The sequence below is a fragment of the Scylla paramamosain genome, chromosome 27 (assembly GCF_035594125.1).
Source record: "Scylla paramamosain isolate STU-SP2022 chromosome 27, ASM3559412v1, whole genome shotgun sequence".
Taxonomy (NCBI): Eukaryota; Metazoa; Arthropoda; class Malacostraca; order Decapoda; family Portunidae; genus Scylla; species Scylla paramamosain.
In genome coordinates this window covers 17,619,466-17,645,590 of record NC_087177.1, presented here as the reverse complement: position 1 = coordinate 17,645,590, position 26,125 = coordinate 17,619,466, and the positions used below count along the sequence as shown (strand labels likewise).

The 26,125-nt window shown below is 40.8% G+C and overlaps 1 protein-coding gene across 19 annotated transcripts in view; it reads left to right on the top strand.

Annotated features, from left to right (window-relative positions):
* Positions 1-626: 626 nt before the first annotated feature.
* Positions 627-26,125, top strand: part of LOC135114296 (uncharacterized) — a 165,274-nt gene continuing 139,775 nt past the window's right edge. For 3 of the 19 annotated variants that reach the window (XR_010275483.1, XM_064030195.1, XM_064030196.1), the window contains exon 1: positions 667-1,554. The gene's annotated coding sequence lies outside the window, so the exon portion shown is untranslated. The other 16 variants (XR_010275488.1, XR_010275485.1, XR_010275487.1 and 13 more) reach the window with 16 other exon arrangements.

Below are 26,125 nucleotides of genomic sequence, written 5' to 3'. Positions count from 1 at the left end.
AACAGACTTGGCACGGTTCCGGACAGAAATATAAAGCGCATGAGATTCTGGTGATGGAGGTTCAAGTACCTTTTGCGGGACACCTCTCTATCATGTATAGCACGAGAACAAGCTGTGTTAAACTAAGGTTTTTAAGGTTTAGGTCGAGAAAAAGTGAGGAATGTACGCCTCCATGCCAGACACTACCACCTCTTTTATGCGTTCAGCACACAAAGACGGGTCTCTGACACGGAAACAGTAGTCATTCCAAGGAAAATCAGCAAAATCTGTGATGCTGGAGTGTATGAAGTATGGCAGAGACAGGAATGAGATGATGCAAGTGATGCTGAGGAAATTGAGGAATGTCAAAGTGAAGACAGGAAGGGAATGGATGATGCTACTGCTGGCACTGTGAGGAGAGACGACTGAAAGGATGACTGAAGCTGTGAAGAAGTTCCTGGAGAAAATGTGGCGTGCTAGATGTTGGAATTAGTGGTGCGAAAGGTGGTGTCTGTTTTCTGTTTGCCGTTTTTCTCTTTTTTTTTCCCCCCCCTACAGTAGTTGCTGACACAGAGGCCTGACTCAGTAATAATCCCGAGCCACATGTAGCATCAAGATCAGTATCAAGATCATGCATAAACAGCCACACTTCGGTACAAGATTAGGCTTGAGAGAATGGATGATGCAAGAATAGCAAGGAAGGTGTACCTGTGGAATGAAAGTGGAAGCAAATGGAGGAAGAGATGCATGAGAATGACAGACAGGAATGGATTGCAAGTTGTGTGGGCGATAAGAATGGCTGGTAGGAATCAAAATGAGCTTGAATGGGTGGTAACAAGAGGAGGCAGAGTGGGAGCCGAATGGGATGTGAGAAAATGGAAGAATGAGATAGACAAAGAAGTGAAATGTGTGGGACTGAATGAATGGAAGAATGAGATGGAGAGAAAGAAGACCCTGGAATGGTACAAGGAGAAAGAGGCCCCGAGGTATGAAAGGTGGTATGATGGAAGCCTGGGCGGTGATCTTCTCTTCCGAGCGAGGGCACAGTGTATGGATGTGAATGCAAGGAGTTACAGGTGGTCTGAGTCCCGCAGCAAAGTGTGCCAGATGTGTGACATGGGAGAGGATGAGACGGTGGAACACGTGGTGCTGGAGTGTGTGAAGTATGCCAGAGACAGGAATGAGATGATGCAAGTGATACTGATTGAGTTAGGGCATGATAGGAATGAAAGAGTGGAGAAGACGGGAAAAGAGTGGATGGTGTTGTTGCTGGGACTGTGTAGAGAGGCGAATGAAAGGATGATTGAGGCGGTGAAAGAGTTTCTGGAGAGAATGTGGCGTGCCAGGTGTATGAACAATTAGGATAGAGGATGCTGTTCGTTTCTCTTTTTTTTTCCCCTTTCTACAGGAGTTGCCGATCCAAAGGCCTGGCTCAGGAGTGATCCTGTGCCACCTGTACCATCAAGATCAAGATCAAGATCAGTTAATACCTAGCGGGAGGACTGTTGTGATAGATGAGAAGAACGTGTGTCATTTTGCTGTTTTTCCGAAGTTAATCCTCGTAGATTATCCACGGTAAGCTAGAAATAACTTACGATACCTTTTAAATGTGTGAGGAGTATATGTCTAGCTGGAATAGTGGTGTGGGGTGTGAATGGTGGGTCAAGACAGTCTATGTGGGGCCTAGGGCTGCTGCCAAGGTTCTCAGCTACAACAATATTTTGTTTCTGTACGACGACTGCCTAAGGGTAGTAGAGAGCAGGCTACGATCAAGAATGAAGGAGGACACTGAGGAAAAGGAGATTGACAACGACGGATACCACTCAAGATAAGAGTGCTCAATAATAATGTAGATTACGCCCGGGTCTTTTTTTTCGGAAAATCGATTCTTTTCCGCTCAAAATATGATGCTTTTTCAAGAAAAGGAGATTGTTTTTTTGGCACTAGTGTCCATGTGTTGTCCCCGGCTGACAGGGCCACATCCGGCAGGTCTAAGTTGCTAATTGTGCATTTTTCATGCAGTTACCACGTCAGGCGAAAACACACACACTCTCTCTCTCTCTCTCTCTCTCTCTCTCTCTCTCTCTCTCTCTCTCTCTCTCTCTCTCTCTCTCTCCAGACAAGATATATGATCACTTTTATGTTCCAAGATGACATGCTTAGTCTGTGTGTGTGTGTGTGTGTGTGTGTGTGTGTGTGTGTGTGTGTGTGTGTGTGTGTGTGTGTGTTTCTCTCTCTCTCTCTCTCTCTCTCTCTCTCTCTCTCTCTCTCTCTCTCTCTCTCTCTCTCTCTCTCTCTCTCTCTCTCTCTCTCTCTCTCTCTGGCAAGAGATATGATCACTTTTACATGCTAGATGGGCATCGTGTGTGTGTGTGTGTGTGTGTGTGTGTGTGTGTGTGTGTGTGTGTGTGTGTGTGTGTTAAGTTAGTGGGGTAGACTCCTCCAAAAACCCATCTTTCAGGAATAAGATGACTCTTGTTGTTATCTCTTTGCAATTAGAGATTCATCAAGTTAAACAATTGTATTTGGGCCTCCAATTATAATGGGATTTTGTATCAGGTGATGAGAGCAAACATCCCTGAAATACTGGTAATACTGAATCACAGCTTTATTTCCCAAACCAGTAAGTTCTTCAAATGTTTTATTTTGTATGTTATGGCTCAAAAAAAAAAATTCTAGATGTGTTGCAAGAGACAAGTATGACAAGCGTGACAGAAGGATCCAGAGCACACAGGAAGTTTGTGACTATTGTGATCCGAGCACCACCATACAAAGATATTGTTTCTACCACTTCTGATCCAAGTCATTATTCTGTTACAAAAAATGCAATTTGCTATATGTCTTGTGCAGTGGCTGCTTAAAACTATAAGTTGTGTCTTCATCACATGCTATATCTTTAATAAATTTAAAACTCATATCCAAAAGCAAAAACTCCCAGAAGTGGGAGTAACAAAGAAAGAGACAGCAATATCAACAACCAGACAGCCAAACCAGCAAGACAGTGATAAAAACATATGTATAATCAACCAGGCAGCAAAATCTCAATACCAAGTGGGAGAAAGGGAATGACAGACCTCATGCAAGGTGTACTAAACACTGAAGTCAGAAGTGGCAAGGCAGTAACGTTGCTGCCACTCTGAATTTTGAAAGCCAAGATTGCTCAGGGCACTCATGTAAAAAGTGGGGACCCTTGCTGGCTGCAAGATTTCTTGAATTTTAGTAAAAAAAAAAAAAAAGATTCCAAACTTGGAGCAAAAAACCCAAGATCTAGTAGGAAAACCCAAGGAGTGGCAGCACTGGGCTGGAAGTTAGCCAGGGTGTTGCTAAAGGTGCCATCACATTAACACATTTTTCGTTAACTTTTTCCATCAACTCTGGTTTCCATCAGCATTTGTTTCTTTCTATCATCTTTTTCCATCTTCATCCTCAAATAGAAGTGATCATCTTCACAGAGGAGGGTTGTTGTCAACTATTGTTGTCAAATCCATGTTTATGATATAATCCATGTTTATAAAAGATATACTAAATAAACCTTATTGTTTAAAAAAATTAATTAAATAGATTTTAAATAAAGAAAAATAAAATCACTTCATTTCTCATGTTATTGCATTTAACTTGTGGATATATAACAGCAAACAGTGGCTTGTGTGATTTAGTAGACGTTTACACTTTTGTAAGGTCTCTGTTTCTCTACTCCTGCACTTTGGATAACATTTTAACTCATTTGGCTTGTCTACAATTTATAAAACTTGTAATACAGTGCGGAATAGTGACTGCTTTCCTGTGGGTCAGTGGAGCACCACTCGTAGAGAATTGGAGTCCTGGGCTGCCTGGGCTTGTGGCCTGCTGGTATGAATTGCCAGTAAGTATGCATTTCTGTTGCAATGTTACTATGCTAGGCAAATGAGGATACTGCCACACTGGCTGGGAGGGGCTAGCAGGCAGCAGCTAATGTAGCTATACATTAGCTACTGTCTAGGAGGAGGCAGTAGACACCTGCCGAAATGATAATTACTCCCAGTGAGGTCTAAAGCACTGTTCAGGGGGTGCTGTGAACTTATCATTAAACCCAGCTGTGACCTCACTGAACTTTGTGTCTCACAACACAAGGGAGCAGTCACAGCCTGCCCTCTAAAGACAACTCTTCCTCCACACAAAACTACAAGCACCTAATAACACACACACCCTTCACTCAAAAATTTTAAAATCATCATGGCGACTCCTACACCAGCCTCAGAGTCCCCATCTGGGGAGGGGACCATAAATGTCCCCAGGTCGGACTGCCTTTCCATCGACGACCCTAAGTGTCTTGACACCACCCTCAACTTTTTCTTCATTAACTTCTGCAACATTCACGGTCTAAAATCTAATTTTCAATCTGTAGAACACCACCTCTCCTCTTCTAAACCTCATCTTCTTTTCCTCACTGAAACTCAGGTGTCTGAGGCAACTGACAGTAGCCCGTTTTCTGTTCCCTCCTACTTTCTCTATCCTCATTTTCGATCCAAAGCTGGATGCTGCGTTTATGTGCGCAATGACTTAACCTGCTCTCGTGCCCACGCTCTTGAATCTTCCGAGTTTTCCACCATCTGGCTACGACTACAGAGTCACTCTCATATTAAATTTATCTGTGCTGTATACCTCTCACCTAACTCCTCTGACTATAAGAAATTCTTTGACTACTTAACTTCCAAAGTGGAGCACATTCTGACCCTCTTCCCTTTTGCAGAGATCTCCATTCTTGGAGACTTCAATGTTCACCACCAGCTTTGGCTTTCCCCTCCCTTCACTGACCATCCTGGTGAACTAGCCTACAACTTTGCTATCCTCCATGACCTACAGCAATTGGTGCAACACCCTACTCGTATTCCTGACCGTCTAGGAGATACGCCCAACATTCTTGACCTTTTCCTGATCTCTAATCCTTCTGCTTATGCTGTCACCCTTTCTTCTCCATTGGGCTCCTCCGATCACAATCTCATATCTTTATCTTGTCCTATCACTCCAATCCCTCCTCAGGATCCCCCTAAGCGAAGGTGCCTCTGGCGTTTTGCCTCTGCTAGTTAAGGGAACCTGAGGAGGTATTTTGCTGATTTTCCTTGGAATGACTACTGCTTCCGTGTCAGAGACCCGTCTTTTTGTGCTGAGCACATAACAGAGGTGATAGTGTCTGGCATGGAGGCATACATTCCTCACTCTTTTTCTCGTCCTAAACCTTCTAAACCTTGGTTTAACACAGCTTGTTCTCGTGCTATACATGATAGAGAGGTGGCCCACAAAAGGTACTTAAGCCTTCCATCACCAGAATCTCATGCACTTTATATTTCTGCCCGGAACCATGCCAAGTCTGTTCTCCAACTAGCCAAAAACTCCTTCATTAACAGAAAATGTCAAAACCTTTTCAAGATCTAACTCCCCTCGTGACTTCTGGCATCTAGCCAAAAATATCTCCAATAACTTTGCTTCTTCTTCTTTCCCTTCTTTATTTCAACCAGATGGTACCACTGCTATCACATCTATTTCTAAAGCTGAACTCTTTGCTCAAACCTTTGCTAAAAACTCTACCTTGGACGATTCTGGGCTTGTTCCTCCTTCTCCTCCACCCTCTGACTACTTCATGCCACGTATTAAAATTCTTCGCAATGATGTTTTCCATGCCCTTGCTGGCCTAAACCCTCGGAAGGCTTATGGACCTGATGGGGTCCCTCCTATTGTTCTCCGAAACTGTGCCTCCGTGCTTGCACCTTGCCTAGTCAAACTCTTTTCATCTACCTTTCCTTCTTGCTGGAAGTTTGCCTACATTCAACCTGTTCCTAAAAAGGGTGACCGTTCTAATCCCTCAAACTACCGTCCTATTGCTTTAATTTCCTGCCTACTTAAATTTTTAAATCTATCCTCAACAGGAAGATTCTTAAACATCTATCACTTCACAACCTTCTATCTGATCGCCAGTATGGGTTCCGTCAAGGGCGCTCTACTGGTGATCTTCTGGCTTTCCTTACTGAGTCTTGGTCATCCTCTTTTAGAGATTTTGGTGAAACTTTTGCTGTTGCCTTGGACATATCAAAAGCTTTTGATAGAGTCTGGCACAAAGCTTTGATTTCCAAACTACCCTCCTACGGTTTCTATCCTTCTCTCTGTAACTTCATCTCAAGTTTCCTTTCTGACCGTTCTATTGCTGCTGTGGTAGACGGTCACTGTTCTTCTCCTAAATCTATTAACAGTGGTGTTCCTCAGGGTTCTGTCCTGTCATCCACTCTCTTCTTATTATTCATTAATGATCTTCTAAACCAAACTTCTTGTCCTATCCACTCCTACGCTGATGATACCACCCTGCACTTTTCCACGTCTTTTCATAGACGTCCAACCCTTCAGGAGGTAAACATATCACGCAGGGAAGCCACAGAACACCTGACTTCTGATCTTTCTAAAATTTCTGATTGGGGCAGAGCAAACTTGGTATTGTTCAATGCCTCAAAATCTCAATTCCTCCATCTATCAACTCGACACAACCTTCCAGACAACTATCCCCTCTTCTTCAATGACACTCAACTCTCCCCCTCTTCTACACTGAACATCCTCGGTCTGTCCTTTACTTATAATCTGAACTGGAAACTTCACATCTCATCTCTAGCTAAAACAGCTTCTATGAAGTTAGGTGTTCTGAGACGTCTCTGCCAGTTTTTCTCACCCCCCCAGCTGCTAACTCTGTACAAGGGCCTTATCCGTCCATGTATGGAGTATGCTTCACATGTCTGGGGGGGTTCCACTCATACTGTTCTTCTAGACAGGGTGGAATCAAAAGCTTTTCGTCTCATCAACTCCTCTCCTCTAACTGACTGTCTTCAGCCTCTCTCTCACTGCCGCAATGTTGCATATCTAGCTGTCTTCTACCGCTATTTTCATGCTAACTGCTCTTCTGATCTTGCTAACTGCATGTCTCCCCTCCTTCCGCGGCCTTGCTGCACAAGACTTTCTTCTTTCTCTCACCCCTATTCTGTCCACCTCTCTAACACAAGAGTTAACCAGTATTCTCAATCATTCATTCCTTTCCCTGGTAAACTCTGGAACTCCCTGCCTGCTTCTGTATTTCCACCTTCCTATGACTTGAATTCCTTCAAGAGGGAGGTTTCAAGACACTTATTGATCAATTTTTGACCACTGCTTTGACCCTTTTATGGGACTGGCATTTCAGTGGGCATTTTTTTTTATTAGATTTTTGTTGCCCTTGGCCAGTGTCCTTCCTACATAAGAAAAAATACAAAGAGAGAGAGAGAGAGACCTCAGAGTCATGTTTGCTGTTGATGAAAGTGCAGACGAACAGCTGTGCGTGTGTGAGAGGACGCACTCAAGAAATTGCTAACTTTCAGAAAGTTGATGAAAATGTGCTAGTGTGATGGGACTTTAAGCAACCCATACTGACAAGCACACACCATTTTTCTCACTCCCCCCAGCTGCTAACTCAGTACAAGGGCCTTATCTGTCCATGTATGGAGTATGCTTCACATGTCTGAAGGGGGTTCCACTCATACCGCTCTTCTAGACAGCATGTAATCAAAAGCTTTTCGTCTCATCAACTCTTCTCCTCTAACTGATTGTCTTCAGCCTCTCTCTCATCACCACAATTTTGCATCTCTAGCTGTCTTCTACCGCTATTTTCATGCTAACTGCTCTTCTGATCTTGCTAACTGCATGCTTCCCCTCCTTGCGCGGCCTCGCTGCACAAGACTTTCTACTTTCTTTCACCCCTATTCTGTCCACCCCTTTAATGCAACAGGTAACCAGTATTCTGAATCATTCATCCCTTTCTCTGGTAAACTCTGGAACTCCCTGCCTGCTTCTGTATTTCCACCTTCCTGTGACTTGAATTCCTTCAAGAGGGAGGTTTCAAAAAACTTATCCTTCAGTTCTTGACTACCACTTTGGACCCTTTTCTGGACTAGCATCTCTGTGGGCTTTTTCTTTTATTGGATTTTTGTTGCCCTTAGCCAGTGCCCCTCCTACATGAAAAAAAAAAAAAAGCAGTAGATAACCTCTCCTGCCCAGCACTGCAGTATGCTCATTCATCCTGTGTGTGTGTACGAAAAAGAGAGAGAGAGAGAGAGAGAGAGAGAGAGAGAGAGAGAGAGAGAGAGAGAGAGAGAGAGAGAGAGAGAGAGAGAGAGAGAGAGAGAGAGAGAGAGAGAAACACACACACACACACACACACACACACACACACACACACACACACACACACACACACACACACACACACACACACACACACACACACACACACACACACACACACACACACACACACACACACACACACACACACACACACACACACACACACACACACACACACACACACACACACACACACACACACACACACACACACACACACACACACACACACACACAGACTATGCACGTCTAGTGATGTAAAAGTGATCATATATTTTGTCTGGAGAGAGAGAGAGAAACACACACACACACACACACACACACACACACACACACACACACACACACACACACACACACACACACACACACACACACACACAACATACAACATACCACACACACACACACACACACACACACACACACACACACACACACACACACACACACACACACACACACACACACACACACAGATTATGCACGTCTAGTGATGTAAAAGTGATCATATATTTTGTCTGGAGAGAGAGAGAGAGAGAGAGAGAGAGAGAGAGAGAGAGAGAGAGAGAGTAGTATCCTTGCCCAATGTGGTAACACTGCAAGCTGCAAGAAAATACACAACTGGCAACTCAGACCTACCAGACATGGCCCAGCCAGTCAGGGACAACACATCAACATTAGTGTAATTTTTTTCTGTGCAAATCCCTAGAAAACTGTTTTCTTAAATTCAGTGTCATAGTAATAAATGTAAAGAAAACATCTATTTCTAGGACTTACACTGAAAATAAACTATTACCTTTTAAAAAGACCATTAAATATTGAGTGGAAAAAATCAAACTTGTTCCTGGTAGTAAAGAAAGTGTAAATCAAAGTGAGGTACGCGGTGACTGATTGGGTACAGCTGCCTGCCTGCCTCAACCCCACACTCCTCTCGGCCTGGGCTGGTGTGTGGCATATACAGCCCCGCTCCATCCCACCTGCCCAGCCACACTCTGTTGTAAGAGCCAAGTAAAAAGTAACCTAATAGTACCAAACCTATCCTAATCATACCTATTCTAATGAAACCTAACCAAACCTAACCTAACCACTCCTAATCCAACCAAACCTATGTAACCACACCTAATCTAACCAAATCTAACCTAATCACACCTAATGTAACTTAACCTAACCACACTTAATCTAACCAAACTTAACCTAACCACACCTAATATAACCAAACCTGACTGCAATTAACTTAACCAAACCACACCAAACCCAAGATAACCACTCCAACGTGAAAATAAACCTAAGGTAGCTATAACCTATCTTTAACTAGGTGGAGGGACTACACCTTCCCATGACACCTGCTGAGAAATTTATACAGTAAAACCTCCATAAACCAAACTATATGGGGCGAGATGGCTGACAGTTTATTCGACAATACATGTTTTTGGCTGGTTTCTGTGTACATAAACATGTTAGCACATTATAAGCCCCCAAGGTGGATATTTACAGCATATTTTGTTATTACACTGTACGCAATGTACTAATTGGGTTCATTTGGGCTATTCAGGTTACCTAGGACACCCAGTCCTCAACTGGACACTCTCTTTGTGTGACACGGGTTGCCTGTTTAGGTCACTTGGGTTACCCAAACTGAGGTGGTGCACTCTGTGCTCTGATGACATCACAAGAAAAATGGCTGCCCAACCATATATTGGTGTTATACTCGCTCATTTATTGCAGATAACTACAATACTGTCTGCATACATGCAATGACTTGCACTGGTAAGGAAAGTACTGAGTCTTGAATATGTAAAGGAATGAAAATAAAGGAAATGGGATAATGAATGATATTAGTAACAGATCTTCACCAAGAGCCTCATTGCCAAGGGCAGCAAGTGCTCTTTTATACCAAGTGGATAAGTGTCACTCATATGTTTACATCCATAGAGTTGAGTAGAATGTGGCCATTTCCATGGCAACATTAATGATTTAACAGTATTCCAGGAGGTGCCCAAAACTGTTCAGTTGGGCCACTCGGGCTACTCAAGGCCGTATTATTAAACTTCCCTTTACCCTTCCCTTGGCCATTTGTGATATTATTATTCTTCCCCATTCCCATGGACATGTTTAAAAATGCAGTGATGAGGATGGGATGGGGTAGAAAAAGTGTTGACTTGATGGGGTGAGAGCCAAGACACCTTCACCTTCCCTTCGTGTATTTTTGGAAACAATACACTTATCGATTTGTTTTTATAGAAGGTAATGTATTTATAAATGTGAAAAAAATAATGAATGGTGTAACATTTCAGACTTTGCTTAAATGGATATGTTTGTAATGTTTGAAGATATTGGTGTTCCCATGTGATTGTAAACATATCCCATGGTGGTGTGGCCTCTCGCTGCCAGTATGAGTTACCAGAGAGAGAGAGAGAGAGAGAGAGAGAGAGAATGGTATGTGTTTTTTTAGATACTACACACACACACACACACACACACACACATTTATAATATGCACATCTAGAGACATAAATGCGATCATATCTCAATCTTGCCTGGAGAGAGAGAGAGAGAGAGAGAGAGAGAGAGAGACTGTAGGGAACATCATACCAGACAATGGCATGCAGTTCCTCAAAGAACACACACACCCTGTAAAAGTGAGGATCTCTTACCAGCATTGTGTTTGGCAAAGCATGATGGAGAGCAAGACTGGTAAACATTAGCCAATGTTGTATATAAATGCATAAGTAACATGGCAACTCATACTGGTAGGCCTAGCCAGCCTTCAGGACCTCCATGAGTGATCTTCAAGATCACCAACATATATCTTATTTTTCATTTGCTATTTACTTATAGATCATCAACTTTATGCATTATTTTACATTATATAATGTATATTGGTGAAAATGTAAGCAAAAAAATGCATTCATTGTCTCATTTCTCAGAATTATTGTTTTCAAAGGGCTGCCAACATTAATCTTGGCCACCGTGGTGAACCCTGGGCATGGGAAAGGGATGAGGTTGTTCTTAAATACTCCTGCCCTGTGGATGAGGTTGGGGATGGGACAGGGAAGGGGGGATTTCATAATACAGCCGTCAGGTTATCTGGGCCACCCGAGTCACAGTACTGAATGCTGCTCTGGTCACTTAAGAGTTCACTTAACATTAGGCAACTACACACTTAGAGTTCACTTAAGAGCCCACTCAACTGTACACAGCACACTGGTCACATGAGAGCTAACATAACATTATGCACTGTATTACAAGTGTAATTTTGCTTGTCACTCAGAGTTGCCATAATGGCACAAGGGTTATCCTATATTCAGCTTATTTGGGTTTGGTTAAGGGAGGTTTTACTGTAAATACATATTTGGCTTATCATTAGATAGAGTGTGGGTAGCAGATTGCAACTTGCTACAGGAAACTGTGAAGGACTGTGCAGTGATCGGAGTGGCAGTGGAGGAATAGATAGAGGGCGAGATATTTCTCGTTGTGAGCTTTATTGTTTCCCACTATGAGGACCCAGCTTTTAATGTCTTTCCACACTCTTGACATTATTTGCATGGACATGTGGCACTTGATCAACAAAATTTTTACTGTGGTTAACAGTGTGGTGTTTGTATCCAAGAGCACTCAGCCTAGTGTATGCTTTCCAGTAGTCACTATAGACAGTGGTCCCCAGCTTGATGAATTTCTCGCAGAGAGGCAGAAGTGTTGTGGTATCTCTGTTATGGACAGGAACAACAAAAATGTCTCAGGAGTCACACTCAATTCCTCCAGAAACCCACACACCATCCACTATATGGCCCTCGTTATTTTTCTGTTTTCCAAATTTACTATCATCAGTTTTGACGATGTCCCTCCTATGGTAAGCTGCTCCCTCATCCACTGCTCACACAGTTCACCATATTAATTCTGCCAGTCAATGATGGTGTGACTAGTGAATCCTGATTTTTCCAGGCAGTAGGACTGCAAAAATTATTTTCTCAAGTAAATGTTAATGAACAGGCCATATCACTTGGGAACACCTGCATGTTTTCCAACCAGATACCCTTAAAAACACTGAAGACAAGCATGCACTGCACTACCCGCTTATTCTTGGGATTTATTTCTTGTCTGTGGCAAACAAAATTTTGCCAGTCTTTTCTCACTTTGCAGGTTTTCTCCACACTTCTCACAGTTTTTGGTGAAGGATATCACACCGTGCTCTTGAAGAAATTCAAGACACTGGGTGTTTTTACCTTTGAATTTTTTAATAATTTTTTCAATGGTTGGAGTACATGAGCTACATGACAAGTGCCAGGCTGCCTTCCCTCCATCTGTCAGCTGTGTCAAATTTGCTGATTGACTAAAGCAAGACAAATGAAAATGAAATTATGCTGAGTCTGCATCCTGTGACATGACACACACACACACACACACACACACACACACACACACACACACACACACACACACACACACACACGTCAGTGTTGAGTAAACAAGCAGCGATCCAAGCTCCAGCAGAGAAAGATTTAGTTTGATCACGGCCACCACTAGGAGCCTAGAATGTGTTCCCAGGTAGGAGCTGTGCTCAAGTAGAGTTGTCCTGTCTCCAGAAATAAAAAAAAAAATTAAGGGAAAATTTAAGTAATAACAGATGTAATAAAATGAGTAAAAGCTCCAGCAAGGCAGACGCCATAGGTGGGAGTGGAATGTTGCCAACGGGATCACCATTCCCAGGATTTGAGGAAGATAATGAACTACATGATAAAATGCAAGGAAGGAAAGTGGCTTTGATGGAAGGGATGATCAGTGACCTCATTGAAAGAGCGAAAAAATTAGGAAAAAAAACAACATGACCTGGAAGAGGAAAACAAAGAATTGAAAACACTATGTGCTGATCTAAAAACAAAATTGAAGGAAAACAATGATATTGTTAAAAAACAGGAAAATGAAGTGATAGGGATGAAAAGTGAACATCAAATCTGGAGGAAGGAAAAAGAGGAAGTAAAAATTAACTTTACAGAAATCATAGAAGTGCAAAAGAGGGAAAAGACAGATTTAAGTAAGGAAATTGTGAAAGTGATCAAACAGAAAGAATTGATGGTAAGGGACAGTGGACAAAAAAAAAGTATTGTTATTATGGATTAAAAGAGGAAACAGAGTTAGTAAGATACAAGAGGGAAAGAGAACAAAGGACGTTGTAAGAAATATACAGAGAGAAGAGGAGGACTGGATAAGTGAAATTGAGGAAATACGTAGACTGGGGAAGTATATAGAAGGAGGAGAGCGACCACTGAAAGTAAAATTCAGGGCACAAACAACAGCCATGGAAGTTATATCGAATGCGTGGAAACTGGACAAGACAGAGCAATACAGGAAAACTTGGATAAAGAGGGACTTGAATGAGGAGGAGAGACTCAAGGTAAGCAATCTAATAAAAGAAGCAAAGGCAAAAAATGAGAACAGAACAGAGGAAGAGAAAAAAAAAGTTCTATTGGAAGGTAAAAGACGAGAGGCTCAGGAACTGGTATCTGGCAAAAGAAGAATAGAAAGTGTAAATAATGTATGGAAAAATAAAAAGTGGAGTGGTATATATAAATATAATTGGTTTAATATCAACATTGTGAGAATTGAATAATTATATTAAGATAAAGCAGCCTGACATCATGGGTATTACTGAAGTTAAACTAAATGAGACAACAGAAAATATAAGAATTATAATAGTAATTATAATGTGTGGATAAAACATAGAAATAATAAGAAAGGGGAAGGAGTCATGTTACAAAGAAGAGTATAACAGTAGAAGAGGTTGAAATAGGAGAAGGAATGGCAGAAGTAATTAGAATTCAAACAAAAAGGAAAGGAGAAGGAAGAAGAGATTTTGCAGTGGCTTATGTACCCCCAAAGACGAATGCATGGACACCAGAGGATCATAAATTATTTTTAAGAGATACTAGTAACTGTTTGGAGAGAATACTGGCAGAGTAATAATATAACACTTATGGGTGACTTTAATTGCTAGGAGGTATGCTGGGAAGAGTGGACTACGGACGGGGGAGAAGAGTCATGGGGATATATGCTTCTAAATTTAATAATGACAAATACTATGACCCCAGTGGATTGGAGAAAATACAAGATTTGAGGGTAATGAAGAGGCATCAAGGCTAGACTTAATGTTTACAAAGTAAATGGACATCATTGAAGGAATAAATTATCAGTGCCCACTAGGTAAAAGTGACCATCTGTTAATTGAATTCAGTATAGGCAGTGGTTCAATAGAAAATAAGAATGAAATTTGCAAGAATGGGAGATATAATTACAGGAAAGCAGATTTTATCAGGTTGAGGGAATATTATGCAGAGGCTAAATGGAAACAACTGTTAATGGCAAGCAGTACTTAGGAAAAGTGGGACATATTCATGGAAATTTATAATGAAAGGATCAGTAGATATGTACTGAAGATCAAAACAAAGGAAGTGAAAAAGAAAAAGACTGGTTTAATACGAGATGTATAACAGCAAGAAAAGAAAAAGAAGCAGCATGGAATAGATGGAGAAAAAAAGGAGGAAGTGAGAAATGGGAAGATTTCAATAAGGTAAGAAATTAATATATCAGAATCCTGAGAGATGAAGAAAGGAATTATGAGAAAGATATAGTTAACAAATGTAAAGATGAGCCGAAGTTATTCTTCAGATATGTGAATGGGAAGATGAAAAACAGGCAAATAATAGATAAATTAATGAAAGATGATATTACATACGAAGATACACGGTTATAAGCGGAATTAATGAATAATTGCTTCCAGTCAGTATTTACTAAAGAAAGCAAATTTGAAGGAGAAAGAGCATGGTACAGAGACAATGTGATGAGAGAGAGATACAGGTGGACATGAGTGAAATTAAGAAGATTATGAAAGATTTGGATGTAAGTAAGGCTCAAGGACCAGATGGAGTGTCCAACTGGATACTTAAGGAATGTTGTGAACAACTGGCAGAAGGTATACACAGTACCATAGTATGTTCTTTTAAGAAAGGAAAAATTCCTCTAGACTGGAAGAGAGCCAATATTGTGCCCATTTTTAAAGGAGGTAATAAAGAAGATCCATTGAATTACAGACCAGTGTCCCTAACAAGTGTGGTAGCAAAAATAACGTAAAGAATAGTTTAAAACAGATGGATGGAATATTTAGAAGAAACATTGACTGACAGACAATTTGGTTTCAGAAGTGGAAGATCTTGTGTCACGAATTTAGTGAGCTTTTATAGTAGAGCAATTGATATAATTAAAGAGATAAAGAGAAAGAGGGTTGAGCAGACTGTTTATTTAGACCTATAAAAAGCATTTGATAAGGTACCAGACCAGAGACTGCTATGGAAAATTCAAAGTATTGGGGGTTTGCAAGGAAACACACTGAATTGGATCACAGACTTCTTGAGGGATAGAGAAATAAGAACAGTAATAAAGGGAGAAAAATCAGAATGGTGTAGAGTTACAAGTGGAATACCACAGGGGACAATCTTAGCCCCCGTAATGTTTCTGGTGTATGTCTGTGATATGGTGGATGAGGTTGACGGTTATATAAGTCTGTTTGCAGACGATGCAAAATTATTGAAAAGAGTTGAAAACAATATGGATTGTGAAATATTACAGAAAGATCTAAATAAGATATATAAATGGAGTAAGAAATGGGAAATGGAATTCAATGCAAATAAATGCAAGGTGATGGAATTAGGAAAAAGCAAAAGAAGATTGACAAGTTCCTACACCATGGGAGAAGTGGAAATTAAGAAAACCAAAGAAGAAAAAGACTTGGGAATTACAGTAAGTGATAATTTATCACCAGAAAACATGTAAACAAAATAGTTGTGGAAACCTGTGAGTTACTAAGAATGATGAAAGGGGCATTTGCTTACATGGATGAAGAGATGATGAAAAAGTTGATGGAATATGTAATTCGACCAAAACTGGAATATGCCACAATTGTTTGGTCACCCTATAATAAAAAGGAAATAAGGAAAATAGAAAGGATCCAAAGAGCTGCAACCAAATTGGTACCAGGTTTGAGAGATTTAGCCTATGAAGAAAGATTAAGGAGACTGAAGCTTCCATCATTACAAGAGAGAAGAGAAAGAGGAGACCTGATTGCTATATACAGAGCTTTAAAGGGTAAGGATCAAGTTGACAAAGAAGACTCATTTGTGTGCGACTCAAGAGATACAAGAGGACATGGAGTGAAATTGAAGAAAACAGCAAGTAGAAGAGATGTCAAGAAATATGGTTTCCCAAATAGAAGCATAGAAATATGGAACAACTTAGATGAAACAGTGGTACAAGCAAAAAATATTCATGAATATAAAGTTAAGCTGGATGCTTATAGATATGGAGACAGGACAGCATGAGCATAGCTCTTTTCCTGTAAAACACAACTAGGTAAATACACACACACACACACACACACACACACACACACACACACACACACACACACACACACACACACACACACACACACACACACACACACACACACACACACACACACACACACACACACACACATGTCCCTGCCATTCATGAGACACATGTTTCAGGCAACAAGCTAGCTCAGTGTCAGGTCAGCTACAGTTTGTGATGGGCGTTGTGCATTGAGGCAGTTGAAAAAAGACAAAATTAAGCATTTGCACAACATTTCCTTGCTACTTCCATATTAGTTTTAACCTAAAGGAAACAGTGGAGAGACAAAAAATAATATGATTTAGACCCAGGCAGAGTGGGTAAAGTGCTCAAACAATGACCAGTAAATTTATTTAAGTGCACTTGTCAAACATTTATGGATGAAACTTTATTTTCTGGTAGATTTTGATGTGTTTTGAATTAATAAAGTAACCATTTCCACTGCAAATATTTTTTTTTCATTGCCACCCACACATGATTTGATTTGATTTGCAAGGAAAATGAGATTCATCCCAAAAAAACATCAAAATCTACCAGAAAAGTACAGTTTTGTCCTCACCTAAGTAAACCTTACCTAACCTAACTAAACCTAATGTAACCAAACCTAACTTAACCTACTTCATTGGTACTTGCTCCCCTACACTGCCTCCCCTCCTTTACCCTGCTTCATTCCCCTTCCTCCCAACACTGCCTGTAAACCATCATGGTGTGAGGTAACATGTGTATGTGGAGGAGACATTAAATTTTATAAAAATTAATACCTATCTCAGGAATGAACAATTTACTGAGGTAAAGACTTACACCACTATGTTATATGTGACCCAAGTACTTCATTGATAACATTTTTTTTTTTTTCTGAGACTTGTACACATATATAATAATACTCAATGACCGAGGATCAGTGCATCTACACAGGAGCAAAAGACTCCCCATGTAGACAAGGGTGCCCAGACTGAGACTAGGAGTGACCTGGCAGGAAGGCCTGTGAAGAAAATGGTGGAGAAAGCCCTATATACATTATTGATGATAATATAGTAAAGAGGACAGTTGATCATATTAAAATGATGATGAAGGACAGTGTACATAAATATATGAGAGGTGCAAGAATAAAAGATGTGAAGAAAAGAGTAGAGGAGAGAGTAGGGACCTTAAAAAAAAGACTACTAGTAATCCAGGGCAGTGGCAGTGACCTGGAGAAGACTGAAAGCTAGGAGACTGTAAAGGAAGTGGTGGAGGTGGCCAAGATGGCAGAAGATGGTCAAGGCAGTTAAAGGCAGGAACTTGATGCCTGAGAGAGGTATGACAGGTTGCCCAGATGGAGTCCACCTTAATAGCAGGGAGAATGAAAAGATGTGCAGGAGACTGCATGAGTGTGTGTGAGCCAGAACAGTGGTGTGTATGTGAGTGTGGCATGAATGGAAGGGACCAGGAACAAACCACACAAAGGAAGAGAAGATGCTAACTGGGCAAGGACTTGTGTGAGATTTGAATGTGTAAATGTGTGAGGATGGGGTATTGGTAAGCTTGAGGATGTGTGTGGGAAATTGAAATAGTGGAATTTAGATGTTGGGGGGATAACAGAGACCCATTTGAGGGATGTCATGCGAATGGAAGAGAATGATTGAATGATTATGAGAAGATTGAAAAGGGGCACAGGAAACAAGAAAAACTGCTCCACTGAAAAATGAGAAACTGTAGAGTAGAGGAGATAGATATAGGAGACTAATGTGAGTAAGGATATACTGGCTGTTAGAGTGGAGTACATGAATGAGTGTGGTAGACCTGAGAGGGTGGTTGTAGTTGTGCCATGCATGACAGTGAAAGGTGAGAGAGCAGTTAGGGAGAATAGTAGGAAGTACAATACAGTGGAACTTGGTTCTCGAACTTAATTTGTTCCTGAATGCCACTCAAAATCCAAAATGTTTGAAAACTAAAACTAGTTTCCCTATAAGAATCAATGTAAAATGGATTAATCCATTCCCAGACACCAGTCTACACTGTCTTAGTGGCTTATGACAGATGCTTCCAAGCAGCCAAGATGGCTTCTTCACAACACTTCCAGCTCACAAATTATTTATCCAGAAAGGATGTATTGAATGAACTTAGTGACAGAACTCATCAGAAGATACTGTTTAGACCAATCTTGTGAGGGAAGCCTTGCAGAGAGACCTAGAGAGGAACAACCAACTTACTGCTAAAATGAAGGTAATCATAATACTTAGACATACTGATGTTGGGAAAAGCTACTGGAAAAATGCAGTTGTGGTGTTGGGGGTCATCGAGAGAGCCACAGATGGCTCAGAATTACTCCTGAGCACCAAAAATTGTTTGTTTACATTGAGGCTTTTCAACAAGATACATTTACTTTATTTCAAAGACTGAATTACCATCTTACACTCTGTGTCTCTCCTCCAAATATATAAAAATGAAGTAAATATTTATATAAACTATAAATTGATAATAAATGGCAGCTTTTTGCTATGTCTTTTAATATTTGAAATCAAGTAACTTTGTTCTAGAACCAGATTATGGTACCACAATCGAAGCAATAATGAGTTCAAAATTTTGTTTAAAAAAGGGAGGTGCTCGGTAACCAAGGTTCCATTGTATATTGAAGAAAATTATGAGAGATTATGCAAGAGATAGAGTGATTGTTATGGTAGGTATTTTAGGTGGACAAATGAATAAGAATAGTGAGATGCTTGATGAGTTTGTAAATGAGATGGACTTAGAAAACCTGAATGAGACCTTGCTGGAAGGATGAGTGACTTGGTGTGCTAGGAACCAGGAGTCTGTGATTGACTGTATGCCAGTGAATGGGAGAATATGTGAGATTGTAGATCGTTTGTGGATAGATGAGGATGGAATGATTGACATTGTCTCAGACCATAATATATTGGTGCTAGAATGTAAGTTGTACAGAAAGGGAGGAAAGAAATGTAAATGCTAAGAGAAAAAAGTGGAGATTGAGGGATGTAGGAGGGAAGAATTTTAAGATAGATGAGTGAGAGAAGCTGGGAGGATGAAATCCTGAATCGTGTAGATAAACAGAATGATAGATTTGTAGAGAATGTGAAGAATGCAACTACCAACCTGATAAGGTATGTAAGAATGGATGCCAGGAAGCATACATATAAGCTGTAGTGGAGTGAAGCGATTAAAGATGCTAGGAAGGAAAGAAAGAGACTAAATAGGGCGTGCAGGCGGTTGAGAATGAGGAGGCTGAAAGTGATTACCAGAATGCATGGACACCATATGTGAGTCAGCAGTAAGTGATGAAGCAAAAGATAATGAATCCTAAAGTTAGATGTGAGAGATGTGTGAATCAGTCCCTAAGAGAGAAAGGTGTTGAAGGTGTCTAAGAATGGTACAGATTTCTGAGAGATGAGGGGATGCCTGACTGTTAAAATGTGGAGAGCCTGAAGGTAAATGGAGCAGTAGTGACAGTTAAGGAAGAAATGAGAAAGATGATAAAGAGTTTTGGGAAGAGATTGGCAGAGTAGGCAAAGTACTTGATGTGAGAAAAGGGTGTGCGACACTGGAGAGGAAGGATGTGGATGAGTTGAATGAAAGAATCAGCAGGGAGGTTTTTTTTCTTTTTTTTTTTATATGTGGGAAGAGCCAGGGGCCAGAGCCAGGCCAGGGGCAACAAAATTATGATAAAAGAAAAAGCCCAATGAGATGTTGGTCCCTGGACAGAATCAAAAGCAGTTGCCAAAAATTAAAGGATTAGTGTCTTGAATCCTCCCTCTTGAAAGAGTTCATGTCAGAGGAAGGAGGAAATACAAAAGCAGGCAAGGAGTGCCAGAGTTTACCAGAGAAAGGAATGAATGATTGAGAATGCTGGTTAACTTTTGCATTAGAGAGGTAGACAGAATAGGGATGAGAGAAAGAAGAAAGTCTTGTGCACTGAAGTTGCGAGAGGAGGGAGGCATGCAGTTAGCAAGATTAGAAGAGTAGTTAGCATGATAATAGTAGTAGAAGATAACAAGAGATACAACATTGTGGTGATGAGAGGGAGGCTGAAGACAGTCAGTTAGAATAGAGTTCATGAGACTAAAGTATTTGATTCCACCCTGTCTAAAAGGGTGGTATGAGTGTGAGGTATACTCCATATATGGATGGATAAGGCTCCTGTACAGAGTTAGCAGCTGGGGAGATGAGAAAAACTGGCAGAAATGACTCAGAACACCTAACTTCATAGAAGCTGTTTTAGCTAGCAATGAGATGTGAAGTTTCCAGTTTAGATTATAAGTAAAGTAAAGGATGTTTGGTGTAGAAGAGGGGGACAGTTGAGTGAGAAAAACTGGCAGAAATGACTCAGAACACCTAACTTCATAGAAGCTGTTTTAGCTAGCAATGAGATGTGAAGTTTCCAGTTTAGATTATAAGTAAAGTAAAGGATGTTTGGTGTAGAAGAGGGGGACAGTTGAGTGTTATTGTAGAAGAGGGGATAGTTATCTGGAAGTTTGTGTGGAGTTGATAGATGGAGGAATTGAGTTTTTGAGGCATTGAACAATACTAAGTTTGCTCTGCCCCAATCAGAAATTTTAGAGAGAACAGAAATCAGACGTTCTGTGAACTGTTTACTTCCTGAAGGATTGAATGTCTGAAAAGACATGGAAAAGTGCAAGGTGGTATCATCAGCATAGGAGTGGATAAGACAAGAAGAGTGGTTTAATAGATCATTGATGAATAATAGGAAGAGAGTGGGTGACAGGACAGAACCCTGGGGAATACCACTGTTAATAAATTTGGGTGAAGAACAGTGATCACCTTCCACAGCAGCAATAGAATGGTCAGAAAGGAAACTTGAGATGATGTTACAGAGAGAGGGATAGAAGTCATAAGAAGGTAGATTGGAAATCAAAGCTTTGTGCCAGACTTTATCAAAATCATTTGATATGTCTAAGGCAATGCTAAAAGTTTCACCAAAATCCCTAAAAGAGGATGACCAAGAGTCAGTAAGGAAGACCAGAAGATCATCAGTAGAGTGGTTTCATCGGTTTCGCCAATAGTTTTGTCTCCAAACTAACAATAATCAATAATTTTAGTTTTTGGAACATGAGAATGTTGAACTTTTAAACTTTCAAAATCAAATGTAGTTATTTTATTTAAATCAGTACTTTTCATTAGTGAAGAGATAGGATAAACAGTGAATTTAAATTTTTTTCTAAGATTTTCTAAGTTTTCTAAGATAAAAATAAAAATAAGGATTTAGATTTATCATTTTTTTTATTTAAAATATCAGTATCATTATTGCTAGTATTGGAATTTTGGATTTATCAATTTATCAGTTATTGGTTATTGGGGTATATATTTATTGCCAGTTATGAATTATCAGTTATCATCAATAAGGTTATTGTTATCGATTTATCAGTTATCGTGATAAATTTTTTCATTATCATGCCCAGCAATAACCCAGTAACCTTTTGCCTCAAGAGGCTTAACTTTATGAAATCCTTCGAAGTGTCAAGTGGGGTGCAAACAGGCATCCTCTCCTTTGCTTTTCTTGTACACTACTTATATCTGCAGTTCCTTAGACTCCAGATGTGAGGTTTATGGAGCAGCCTCATCCTCTCTACTCCAAAAATAGGAATTACATGGAGGACCTGATGATATGAGCAGTTAGGTTCCATTTCAATTGTCTGTATAGTGAATACTTGTATAATGAAACATGTAACCAATGGAAAGAAAGTGGAAGAAAGTCTTGTGAGGCCATAGGAGGAGGGGAGTTTGCAGTTAGCAAGATCAGAAGAGCAATTAGCATGAAAACAGCAGTAGAAGATAGCAAGAGCTGCAATATTGCTGTAATGAGAGAGAAGCTGAAGACAGTCAGTTAGAGGAGAGGAGTTGATAAGAGGAAAAGCTTTTGATTCCACCTTCTCTAAAAACAGCGGTATGAGTGGAAACCCCTCCCCTCATACATGTGAGGCTAACTCCATACATGAACAGATAAATCCCCTGTAGAGGGTTAGCAGCTGGTGTTGGTGGAGGGGGGGTGAGAAAACTGGTAGAGATGACACTGAATGCCTAACTTCATAGAAGCTGCTTTAGCTTGAGATAAGATGTGAAGTTTCCAGTTTAGATTATAAGTAAAGGACAGACCAATGATGTTCAGTGTAGAGGAGAGGGGCATATATGTGTCAATGAAGAAGAGGGGATAGATATCCGGAAGGTTGTGCCAAGTTGATAGATGGAGGAATTGAGTTTTTGAGGCATTGAACAATACTAAGATTGCTCTGTCCCAATCAGAAATTTTAGAGAGATCAGAAGTCAGGCATTCTGTGGCTTCCCTGCATGAGCTGTTTACTTCCTGAAGGGTTGGACCTCTACGAAAAGACATGGAAAAGTGCAGGGTGGTATCATTAGTGAAGGAGTGAATAGGACAAGAAGTTTGTTTAGATCAATGATGAATAGTAGGAAGATAGTGGTTCCCAAAACCCTTAAAAGATTGTGTGTTTTGTCCTCACATCTGTCGTAATGCAGCATTAGTTGTGCAGTACTGTCGTCTCTCTCTCTCTCTCTCTCTCTCTCTCTCTCTCTCTCTCTCTCTCTCTCTCTCTCTCTCTCTCTCTCTCTCTCTCTCTCTCTCTCTCTCTCTCTCTCTCTCTCTCTCTCTCTCTCTCTCTCTCTCTCTCTCTCTCTCTCTCTCTCTCTCTCTCTCTCTCTCTCTCTCTCTCTCTCTCTCTCTCTCTCTCTCTCTCTCAGAGAGACAAAGAGAGAGAGAGAGAACTATCCTGAGGATTGCTAAGTTGAATGAGTGATTGAAAATGAAAATGGATGAAAGGAACATAAATGTAAAGGAAATAGATGGGGGAAAAATTAAAAGGAGTAGGGGACAGGAAAGGAAAATACTTCTTAATACTTCCTCTCCCCCTCTAGTTCTTCCCTCACTCCTCATCCTTGCTGCTTATATTTATTCTTTCTACTTTCTCCCCATTCTCCCTTTCTCTTCCTTCACCCTTCCTCCTCTTCCTTTCCCCATGTACCATCCCTCCCCAGTTATTTCCCTTTGTCCTATTTTTCCTTTCCTCTCCCTTCCTCTTTCATCTTGCCTCAAACCTCCCTCCCTGTCACCTCCCTTCCCCCTTATATGTCAGAGATAAGGGACAAGGGAGAGGAGGGCAGGAAGGGAAGAGAGAGAGAGAGAGAGAGAGAGAGAGAGAGAGAGAGAGAGAGAGAGAGAGAGAGAGAGAGAGAGAGAGAGAGAAGGGTAGGGAAGGGGGGAGGGAAGGAGGGAAGGAAGATGAGAGCAGGGAAGGGGAGGAAAGGAGGGAAAGGGGAGGGAAGGAGGGAAGGGAGAGGAGGGCAGGGAAGGGGAAGAAGGGAAGAGGAAAGGAGGGAAGGGGAGAGAGAGAGAGAGAGAGAGAGAGAGAGAGAGAGAGAGAGAGAGAGAGAGAGAGAGAGAGAGAGAGAGAGAGAGAGAATTTTATTATCAGTAGTAATATTTGTGCTTAGTGCATTACTGTTTCAACTCCACACCTGTAGGCTTAGGCTTACAGGCTTAGGCATTTGTGCTATGGCTGCATTTCATGCAGGGAAATTATTGTTATTATTTTTATTTATTTATTTTATTCATTTATTTATTTTTCTAGGAGGGGCATCATCCAAGGACAACAAAAACCACACACAAAAAAAAAGACTCTCTGCTAGTCCCCATACAGAGTCAAAAGCATTAGTCAGAAATACAGGATAAGTGTCTTGAAACCTCCCTTTTGAAAGAGTTCAAGTCATAGAAGGGTGGAAATACAGAAACAAGCAGAGAGTTCCAAAGTTTACCAGAGAAAGGGATGAATGACTGAGAATGCTGGTTAACTCTTGCATTAGAGAGGTGGACAGAATAGGGGTGAGAGAAAGAAAAAAATCTAGTGCAGCAAGGCCGTGGGATTAGGAGAGGCATGCAGTTAGCAAGATCAAAAGAGTAATTGCCATGAAAATAGCAGTAGAAGATAGCAAGAGATACAACATTGAGACAATGAAAAAGGAGCTGCACCCAGTTAGTGGAAAGAAGTTGATAAGATGAAAAGCTTTTGATTCCATCCTGTCTGAAAGAATGGTATGAGTGGAACCCCCCATACATACATGTGAAGCATATTCTTTACATGGAAAGAAGATACTTTTTTTTTTTTTTCAAGAAAAAAATGCCTCTAATGAGCCAGCAAGTACAGTAGCTAGTGTTGCTAATGATAGCTACATCTGAGAAATATCCAGAAATACGTACGATTTCTTCCCTGGTGAGGTAGCTGTAGCAGCAACAGCAAGAGCAAGAACATGGCATCCATCACAGCAACAGCAATGGGCAGCTCCATAGTTTGTTGGTAAGAGGCAGTATTTGGCCTTGTTTTAGCTCTCCCCACCCAAAGTTCCTGCTTTCTCACCAGGTTCCCAAATTGTGGTTAGTAGGAGCCCCAGAAAATAGGAAATAGAGTTGCATGACTTATTAATATTTACTAAGGTAGGTTTTTGAGACGAAACATATGATATCAAAGTTAAAATGTATGATACAAAATGCAACAAACGTGTCTATATTACAGGAATGTTCATAAAGTAACCTGAAAGAGAAAACAGCATATAAAGAACATGATTTCATATTAATGAAACGTGTAAAATATGCATGACACTCACCAATGTGTAGTTAGTGGTGGGAGAATGCAAAGTAAATAGGGGACAGGGGAGGGATATGCAGTTCTCTTCCATTGCTCACAAACCTGTTCCTGCACATTTGAATAATTGTATATCACCATTCAGCCCAAATGTGTTAGCTGGAGGGTTCAGGAAGGCATGCATTTTGAACTTTAAACTTTGTAATTTTACTTGCCTCAGATGGAAGCTTGTATCATCAGATTTTTGCATTCTATAAAGAAAATTGTCCTTAATTTACTAATGTCATATCTTCAGTTTCCTGTACATCAGATGCTTGTATAATGGGACCCCCTTGTAATTAAAAATTTAGTCCTCTACGTTTAGGTCCTCCACAGTTACAGCTTTTCAGGGAAAGTCCTCCCTATTTTCATTGTTACACTAATGCTCTACTGCCCTTGTCTGCCCCTACACCAAACTTGCATCCACACCAAGCAGCCATGCCCTCCACCCCCTCCTTCTCTGACAGTGTAGGGAGCCACTTCATGGTCCCCTACCATATCCAGCCCACAGTCCCCTTGCTATCCTCTGGGTCACCCCACACTCCTTTCTCACTCTAGAGAAAATCTCTCTGGGTCCTTGGTACCCTCTCTCTTCAGTAATCTTCTGGGGGCTCAATACACAGACACCATGGCTGGCTGTGGTATTGTTCACACAATACCACAACATTTACACTGATGCCTTCTGCCTGCTACCCCTTCCATTAGTTGGTGCTGCTATGTACATTCCTTCCAGAACCCTTGCTGCTATCTGGAGGTTGTTTACCACTGCCTCCATACTCATTGCAGAATTAGGTGCCATTAGGGAGGGACTGAAATTTGCTGTCATCATTAAGCCCCTTGCTCAGTCACCCTATTCACGGATTACCTCACTGCTCTCCAACTCACTCAGCATCACACCC